The following is a 9,564-nucleotide window of genomic DNA, read 5'->3' as shown; positions in this document are numbered from 1 at the left end:
TTTACATTTTCTTTAAGAATGTCTTAGGTTTAGTTTAGAGGTTGTTTAGAGTAGGCTTTTTGCTAGGTAACTCACTTCTTAACCCCTGAGCATGTGATAAGAGCAAACACAAGTTTTCTGAAACTGTTTTTCACATGTTTTTGCAAAAATATCCTTACTGCATAAAAAATGAATTTGTTCTTCTCTAAATGAGTAGATTCTTTTCTTAAACTGATGCCTTGATTAAATGTTTCTGAAAATCATGTTTTGTGCATCAAGTATTTTAACAAATTATTCATTCCATCAAAACGACTGTGTTTCACGTGTTAAGAAGTTTATGTTATCGTTTTGAAAATAAATCTGTTCATCTGTAAATGAATTGATTCTTTTTAGTCTGGTGCAATGTTTACCTTAAAAGGCTTTTTTCGTTTTATCCTTGCACCAGGGTGTTTGACTAAGTCTCCTTCACATAACAGATTCTCTAACTACTTTTGAAAATAAATCTGTTCTTTTTATAACAGCTTTAACTGTTTTTTGAAAATATGTTATAAGATGTTTTTCTATAAAAGGAGAGGTTGGTCCTGCGTTTAAAGATTGATCATACAATTGAGAAAACAAGTTTTACAACAGAGAACTAAGGATTTTCAGAGAATTAGCATGTGTTATTGAAAGATTTTCTAAATCACAAAGTGTGCTTGTTCTTGGTTGGTTCTAAGGCTTGGTTAGAGGTGTTGTCACTGTGTGAGCAATCTGTTCTACTGGTCTAAGGTAGATTTCTGCATTCTCTATCAAGTTTATTCGTTTCATATTTCAATTTCTTGTAATGTGTGGTTGTAAACTCTTCTTGATAGTGTTTCTTGAAGAGTGTGTGTGCTGGACTAGTGTTTTTCAGCTAGTGTGTCAAGTTTCTTGTAGGGCTCAGGAACAGTGGTTGTGTAAGTGTGTTTGATACGTTTGTTTAGTGGATTTCACCTTGGATTAGGTGAGACTCGATGTAGCTCATTTGAGTGAACCAGTATAATTGTTGTGTGTTCAATTTCTCTTCATCCCTGCACTCGGTTATTGCTTTATCTATTAATATGTCAGAAATTGAATCTATTCAATTACAAATAAATTTGTTCTTTCTGGGCTTGTTCGTTCTGTTCTTATTTTCTGGAAAATTTATTTGGTTCTATTAAAAAGATATATGAACTGTTGAATACAAATGGAACAATTTGATTGTGGAAGGTTACCCAATTAATTGTCAAGCTGGTAATTGAACTTTTATCTCTTGCTTTAGAAGTTGAAGGTTTGTTTTTGCTTTTCATAGTTTCCTCTTTAAAATCAATGTGTGTAGCTTGCAAATTAATCTGCATAACTTCAAGAATTACTTGGCTGATATAAACGTTTTTAATACATAAACAGTGTAAAAATAAATCTGTAAATTGCTAAATAAATCGATTATTTTCTGTGTACTGTGATAAAATCTGAATCTGCGCGAAAGTTTTAAAAGGTCAATTCACCCCTTTCCCCTCTTGAACTTTGACACTATTGAACCAACAATAAACGTGTAATTTGTTCCAGATTTCAAAGGAAGGAAATAGACCTACTGTTTTGGTGAGAAGAAGAGTGTGATGCATGGAAGAAGACATGCAAATATAAGCTAATTTTATTGCTATAGTTGAAAAATTCTTGATTGAAGATGTTGTTCTCAACATCGAGTTTAGCAAATATGTTAGTAAAGAAAGAGAGAGAAAATATTTTATATTATTATGACGCAAAGATACAAGCCAGGGTATAAATATATGAAGGGATTCGTACACCGGAAATAACCGAAAGATAGCTAAAACAGTTACAGTTAATCAGTGGTTTGTTTAACACAAATTATTAAAAGGCTTCACCCGATACACCTCCTAGAACCACTAGATTTCTTCTCCATTTCAATTATCTAACTTGCTTCGGCAAGTGCTTTTGATGTCTTCAACGATTTAAGCTCATCTATCAACTGAATCAAGTTGTTGTTAAGAGTGTCCACCCTTCTCTAGAGTCTTACTGGAAGCGTCACTAAGTTTTCTTGCTCTCCTCCTCATTTCTTTGCCCTCTTCTTTCTCCATCAATTGTACCACAGCATTGGCAATCTCCTCCCTTCCCACCACATCATCCTTGTCACCTAATGCCCAAAACTTGTTTTCTTTAGCTCCCACTGGAACTCCAATCTTCAACACATCAACTAGCAACCTCTCATTAAAAAATTGCTCTGCAAACATAGGCCATGTGATGATTGGCAATCCAGCATTCAAGCTTTCAAGAATGGAGTTCCAACCACAGTGAGTCACAAAGCCTCCTATGGCAGGGTGATTCAATATCTGCTGCTGTGGTGCCCAATTCCATACGATAAAACCCTTCCTGCTTTCTTTCATATTATCATCAAACTCTTTCAGGAAACTGTCTTCATTCTCATTTTCATCCTTTTTCCTCATGACCCAGATGAAACTATGACCAGAATGTTGAAGCCCATAAGCCAGTTCAACAAGTTGAGCATGAGGGAGCCTAGTGAGGCTTCCAAAATTTACATAAATTACAGATTCATTTTGCTCAGTGTTAAGCCAGGTTAGCCACTCTGGTTCTTCTGGAAGGTCCTCCTTGTGTTCCTCCTTCACTTTTTGCCCATCATCCTTGTTAACCCAGGCTGAAACTGGTCCAATATTCCAAGATTTGATCCCCACTATACTCTTATGAAGTTGCTCATACTCACTTTCAAGTTCATGAAAACTATTATAGAGTGCTCCATAGCTTCTGTACTCTGATTCAAACATTTCCACAAAAAAGTGTGGGACATCCTTACGAACCCTTTCCCAGTTTGTTAGCTGCAGACGGGTCATCTCTATTCTATGAGGAAAATTAGGAATTGTAAACTTGTCGGTATCGGACACTAACCTCTCTTGAGGCCTGTGCCTCCGGATAGAATGAACAGCACAGTTGGATAAGTAGCTTGAGCTGTAAAAGAGATTCTTGGAATACCCAGTTTTTCTGCAGATTCCACTGTCCAAGGATAAAACATATCACTCACTATGCAATCTGGATGCAGATCTTGAAACAGAATCTCAATCTGACTTCTGAGCACTGATATTCCATGATGGATTCGACCCAATATTTCTAGGGAAGTGCCATCTTTCATGTTTTCAACCCCTTCGGGGAGACCTACTTGGGCTGCAGGGAAAGGAACCAGTTGGGTTCTGATATGGTATCCAAAGCTGAAGTCACTATCTATGGCCTTTTGGAAAGCCAAAGCATTAGCAGGGGTAGCTATAATGGTAACATTAACACCATGCCTGGCAAATAACCTTGCTGTGTCTATCATGGGGTTCATATGGCCAGGAGTTGGAAATGGAAGAAAAGTGACACTCAAGTGGTTGTGAGGTTGAGAATCCATTGGTTTGGCAATGTATGAGGTTTTGTTTCTTTGGGGAGGTGTCTGAGAGAACTTTCTGTGATACACAGAAAAGGGTTTCCAGGATTCTACCTCACTAAATGAAGGAAGAACTATACCAGAAACAAAATACCAGAGAACCCTTCATTATCTTTATCATAATGGATTGTGTTGTTTATCGGTGAAGACTTAAACAAAGCCAACACATCTCTTTCACCCTTCCTCAAACATGTCTTACGTGGTAAGTGTAGTTCGTTTTATGTGATCATTTATCAAGGACAAGTACCATTTTATATGTTTGTCTTGTCTGTTGTTTGTTTCATCAGTTTGCCTTTCTCCATTATTCTTCACTTCATCAGTTTGTTTCTTCTTGACTTGTGTATATTTTTTTTCTCAAATATTATTATTTTTACTTTTATTTTTCATTTTGTATCTTTTTTATTTATTTTTCTATCTAATACTATTTATTTTTCTTGATAACAATATTTCCACCTTTAAATATTTATAAAATTATAGTAAATTTAAATATTTATAAAATTGAAATAAAAGAAAATTAAAAATTAAAAATTAAATATATAAAAATTTATAAAAAAAATATCATGTAAGTAAATACAATATTTTATATAAAAAAATACATCTTATTTTACTGTTCAAATATTTTGAAAAATACATAAATTTATAAACTTCTATTTTACATATTTAAAAAAAAATAAAAATTTGTGATAAAGATAATTCTCACGTCCAAATCCAAAAACCTCACTCTCTTTTCACTTCTCTATCACATTTCTTTCCACTTTTCTCTCACATCTCTCATTAATTAATGAATAATGTAAACACACCCATAGAGTTATTGTGATTTGTAATGCAGGCAACCTCCACCTATATCATTATGTACATAGGTATAGTAACAAGACAATATTGGACCTCTCTACAAACAAATAATATGTGGTTTCCTTTATAACTTTTAATGTTTATATATTTTTTAATTTTCTTTTTATTTTTAACTAGTGTCCAAAATTTTAACTCACCATCTAGGCTATTATTAGCCAACTTCTATAATTTAACATCGCCTTTTAACAAACTTTCTATAATTTAACATCGCCTTTTAACAAACCTTTTATAATGATAAATATTATTAGTATTAATAATATAAATATTAAAATAACTATCATATGTAAATTAATTTAAAAAATAATAATATTAATTAAATAAATTTTTAAAGTAATGATAGTAAATATAAATTAAATAAATTAATAATAAATAAATAAATTTATTAAATAATAATAAATTTATTTTAATTTAATTTGTATCAAATATTTAATAATATTATTAATAAAATAAATAAAAAAATATTAATAATAAAAATATATAGTTATTTATATATAAAAAATAGAAAAATATTATTAATTACAAAAAATGAATATATAAATAAATAATTTTTTAATTATTTTTAAATATAAATAAATTTATTTATAGAAAGAAAAATTATACCCAGTAATGTTAAAGAACTCATTTTTTTAATAGTTATTTAATATTATTAAAAATAATTTACAAAATTTTAATTAACTGAAATATATAAAAAAAATACTTTATATTTTATTATTCAAATATTTTTAAAAATACATAAATTTATAAACTTCTATTTTACATATTTAAAATAAAAATAAAAATCTGATAAAGATAATTCTAACATCCAAATCCAAAAACTTCACTCTCTTTTCACTTTTTCTCTCACATTTCTTTCCACTTTTCTCTCACATCTCTCATTAATGTAAACCCACCCATAGAGTTATTGTGATCTGTAATGCAGGCAACCTCCACCTATATCATTGGCCATAGGTATAGTAACAAGACAATATTTATTGAACCTCTCAACAAACAAATAATATAATATGTGGTTTCCTTTATAACTTTTAATGTTTCAATAATCTTGACAATAAATAATTATAACAAGAAATTAACAATAACATCTTATAATTAGCATTTGTCAAAATAAATCCAACTCAATCTAATTATTGAATCTAGGGTGTTAAAATGCAAAGTGATCTATAAAGTAAAAATAAATAAATCAAAACATGATAAAAAAAAAGTAAAAGTAGAAACAAATTTAATTCGATTAAAATCGTTAATTAGAATCCCATTACAAAATTATTGTTCCAAATGTTTTTCTTTGTTAATTTTTTTAAGCAAATGAATAGTTTTATATTGAAAACTCTAAATATACTATAAGATAAACTAGAACAAATAGAAGAAAAAAACTCTTAACCACACGTGATTAATTATAAACATACTCGTTTATATTTCTATAAAATTCCAAGAGTGAATGGTTTTTTTTACATTAGAATAAATTTGTCAACAATTATCTTAACATTAATATTTTGAGAATTCATAATATAAAAACATCCTTTATACAATTAATTATATAAATATTTTAATTATATATTTTTTATGTGACCAAAGAAAGATAGTTAATAAGGAATTTTCTGGTGCGATCTTTTTCTTCCATAGAATTACTTGTGTTACAATTTTATGCTTATATAAGTCTACATTATGATTTGCAGATTGTTCCTGTCGGTTGACTCGAGGGCCATCGTACGTCTCACGATACTCCCCGCTCGATTCTCTGTGCCTTTGTTCGTGTCTTTCTTTCGTTCAAACACCTGAAATCACAAAGACAAAGGGCGTCCTAGAGGCCGTTTGCACTCCGACGCTGACGCTCAAGTCAGTGTAGGGCTAGGAAACACCAAAGTAAGCTGTAAAAAGCTTTTGTGCAATCTGTGTGTGTGAAGCGACGCAAATGAATAGTGTACCTTACTAGGTTTGTTACTTCCCTTTATATAGTCCAAGGTTTCCACTACCCAAAATAGACTTTCTGAGGGTGGGCCCTAGCGCTGCTATTACCCACTCTTAGGGCAACCTAGCATGTAGGGCTTCCTAACTGGAGTGCAACCTCTGACGGGATGACCACCTGGATGCCACCTCGTGCACTTGATCTCTGGGATCACCCGTCCTGGGAGAGCCCTAGCCGTTCACGTGCCATGCATGCAGCTCACCCCTGGAACGTGACTTTCTCATGTCGTATCTTTTCCAGTGGCTCTTTACTTGTGTTACGCCTGAACACGTCATCCACACCACACGCATGGACTCTCGTGACCTAGGCTTCTCCCTAATTGATAACTGGTGTGTGGTCTGGGATCCACCTCTCGTGGCCCAGCTCTGCTGTTCGAGTCGCCGATGTCCGACCTCTCTACACTGCCTGGTGGCACATCGACACGTCCTGGTGTACGATGTATGACCACTCTTCGGTACCTTAGCGCACGTGGCTCGCGAGATTGTTCCCACCAATGTGCTCATGAACTACTTCGTCTTGAGGTTGTTCTCATAACACCTCTTAGCCTCCTTCTGATTTGACTTGATGGTAATCACCTTTCCCCCCAGGCAGCTTCATCTTCATGTGCCTCATTGATGATACCGCCTCCAGCTTGTTCAGCGTAGGTCTACCTAGCAGTATGTTATACGTAGAGGGGGCGTTGACAACGAGGTACCTGATGTTCTCTGTACGAGACTCTGTGAAGGTGGTCCTCAACTCCAAGTGCCCACGCACCTCCACCTGGTCTCCCGCGAAACCTTGCAGGCAACCAGTATAAAGCCTTAGCAGGTCGGGGGACAACTGCAGCTTGTTGAAAGTCGTCCAGAACATCACGTCTGCCAAACTTCCTTGGTCCACCAGTACATGGTGTACCTTCCTCCCAGCAGTTACTACTGAGATCACCATCGGGTCGTTATCGTGTGGGACAACGTCTCGGAGGTCAGCCTTGGTGAAGACGAGGTCGACGTCGAGGTCGTCATCTGCCTCTTGCGCTTCTACTAACATCACTGCTCGTGCATATCTCTTTCGCTGAGAAGCGATGCACCCTTCTCCTGAAAAACCTCCCGAAATGTTGTGGACTTCACCGTGCATGGGGATTTCATGCCCCTGGTCACCCCTATCATTGCCACGTCTGCAGCACCTAGTGTTTCCTGTAAGTAATCCCTCAAGAAGTCGTTCTTCACCAACTCGTCTAGCTGATGACCTAGCACCAAACAGTTGCGTATAGGGTGGTCAAAAGCTTGGTGAAACTCACACTAGGTGTTCTTGTTGGGCCCGAGCTTTTTGTCGGTCTTGGCGGGTATCTTCAATCTCTTTGCTATGTTGGGGATAGCGATGAGGTCCTTCAATTCTACCACGAAGTCGTGCCTTGGTGATACATTTTCTCTTGCATGGCCCCTAGTTTGGGGCTTCCTGTGTTGGTAGGGCTGCTGTTTCGTCGGGGTCTTCTTCTTTGTCGTTGCCTCATGTACCCTTAGGGGTTAATGTCGACCTGGTGCACGTGGGTGCGTGGGAACAACGCACGTGCACTTCTCATGGACTTCTCCCTCTGCAACAATGTGAGCCACCGCTCGACGCCTTATCTCGCCGAAGGTTTTGGGGCGGTTCCTGATGAGTGTTTCGCTGAAAGGCCCTGGCACGATGCCTTTTCTGAACGCGTGCACTATCATCGTTTCGTCCTTGATATTTAGCCTCACCACCTGTGCTCCAAAGTGATTGAGGAATTCTTTCAGTGACTCTCCCTAATATTGTCTTACGTCAAAGAGATCGTAAGAGACAGGTGGGGGAGCCCGATTCGCGATATACTGCTCTCTGAATAGCTTAGTGAGTTGTGGGAACGACGTCACGTGGCCATCAGGGAGGCTAATGAACCAATCCATCGTTGTTCCCACCAATGTGCTCATGAACAGCTTGCATCGCACCGCGTCAGAACCCCCAACCAACATCATCTGTCTATGGAAGGTTGTGAGGTGAGCCTCTGGGTCCTCTACATCCGTGAAGGTGGCTTTCGGCCCCACCAGCTTGGTTGGTATCACGGCATCCATGATTGCTTGTGAGAACGACATCGAGAATTCCCTGGGTGGCATCACATGTTCTTGATCTTCCACCTCACGTTCCCCTGCCTGATTGTGCAAATCCTTGCGCAACTCCTCGTTGGCTCTCTGCAATTCTTTGTTTCTCAACAACGACGCAGCCAAATCAATCCGGATGCATTCTTGATTCGCTCTTGAAGTCGCCACCATCTCTTGAAGACCCTGCATCGTTTCCATGATCTATTGCAGGGTGAGGCTTTCGCCTCCATTCAGTGCAACGGATCATTGCCTCATGTTTGTCATATTTCTTGATCTTTTCTTCTTGATCTTGCGAGTGGGACAGTATTTTAAATCGTGCCCCACGGTGGGCGCCAAATGTTCCTGCCGGTTGATTCGAGGGTTTTCATACGTCTCACGATACTCCCATGCCCGATTCTCTATGCCTTTGTTCGTGCCTTTCTTTCGTTCAACAAAGGGCGCCCTAGAAGCCGTTTGCACTCCGACGCTCAAGTCAATGTAGGACTAGGAAACACCAAAGTAAACTGTAAAAAACTCTTGTGTAATCTGTGTGTGTGAAGCGACGCAAATGAATAGCGTACCTTACTAGGTTTGTTACTTCCCTTTATATAGTCCAGGGTTTCCACTGTTTCCACTACCCAAAATAAGCTTTCTGAGGGTGGGCCCCAGCGTCGCTATTACCCACTCTTAGGGCAACCTAGTGCGTAGGGCTCTATAACTGGAGTGCAACCTCTGACGGGATGACCACCTGGATGCCACCTCGTGCACCTGATCTCTGGGGTCACCCGTCCTGGGAGCGCTATAGTCGTTCACGTGGCATGCATGCAGCTCACCCCTGGAACATGACCTTCTCAGGTCGTATCTTTTCCAGTGGCTTTTTACTTGTGTTACGCCTGAACGCGTCATCCACATCACACGCATGGACTTTCGTGACCTAGGCTTCTCCCTAACTAATAACTGATGTGTGGTCTGGAATCCACCTCTCGTGGTCCAGCTCTGTTGTGCGAGTCGCCGATGTCCGACCTCTCTACACTGCCTGGTGACACATAGGCACGTCCTGGTGTACGATGTCTTACCACTCTTTGGTACCTTGGCGCACGTGCCTCGCGAGACACTGACCCATGGCGCTCGTGGAACCCACCTTACGCGGTCCCTTCGTTACTAGTGGTGAAACGACACCCGAGGACAGGTAGGTACACATATAATGAAGGGTTTTCTGGTGTAGTTCTTCCTTCTTTTACTGAGGCAGAGTCTTT

General features: G+C 38.0%; 1 pseudogene; it reads right to left on the bottom strand.

The window, feature by feature from the left end:
- Positions 1 to 1,705: 1,705 nt before the first annotated feature.
- On the bottom strand, positions 1,706 to 3,666 carry LOC137826277 (soyasapogenol B glucuronide galactosyltransferase-like; annotated as a pseudogene).
- Between the last annotated feature and the right edge of the window lie 5,898 nt (positions 3,667 to 9,564).

The sequence above is a fragment of the Phaseolus vulgaris genome, chromosome 8 (assembly GCF_000499845.2).
Source record: "Phaseolus vulgaris cultivar G19833 chromosome 8, P. vulgaris v2.0, whole genome shotgun sequence".
Lineage (NCBI taxonomy): Eukaryota > Viridiplantae > Streptophyta > Magnoliopsida > Fabales > Fabaceae > Phaseolus > Phaseolus vulgaris.
This window is presented reverse-complemented; position numbering and strand designations above follow the sequence as displayed.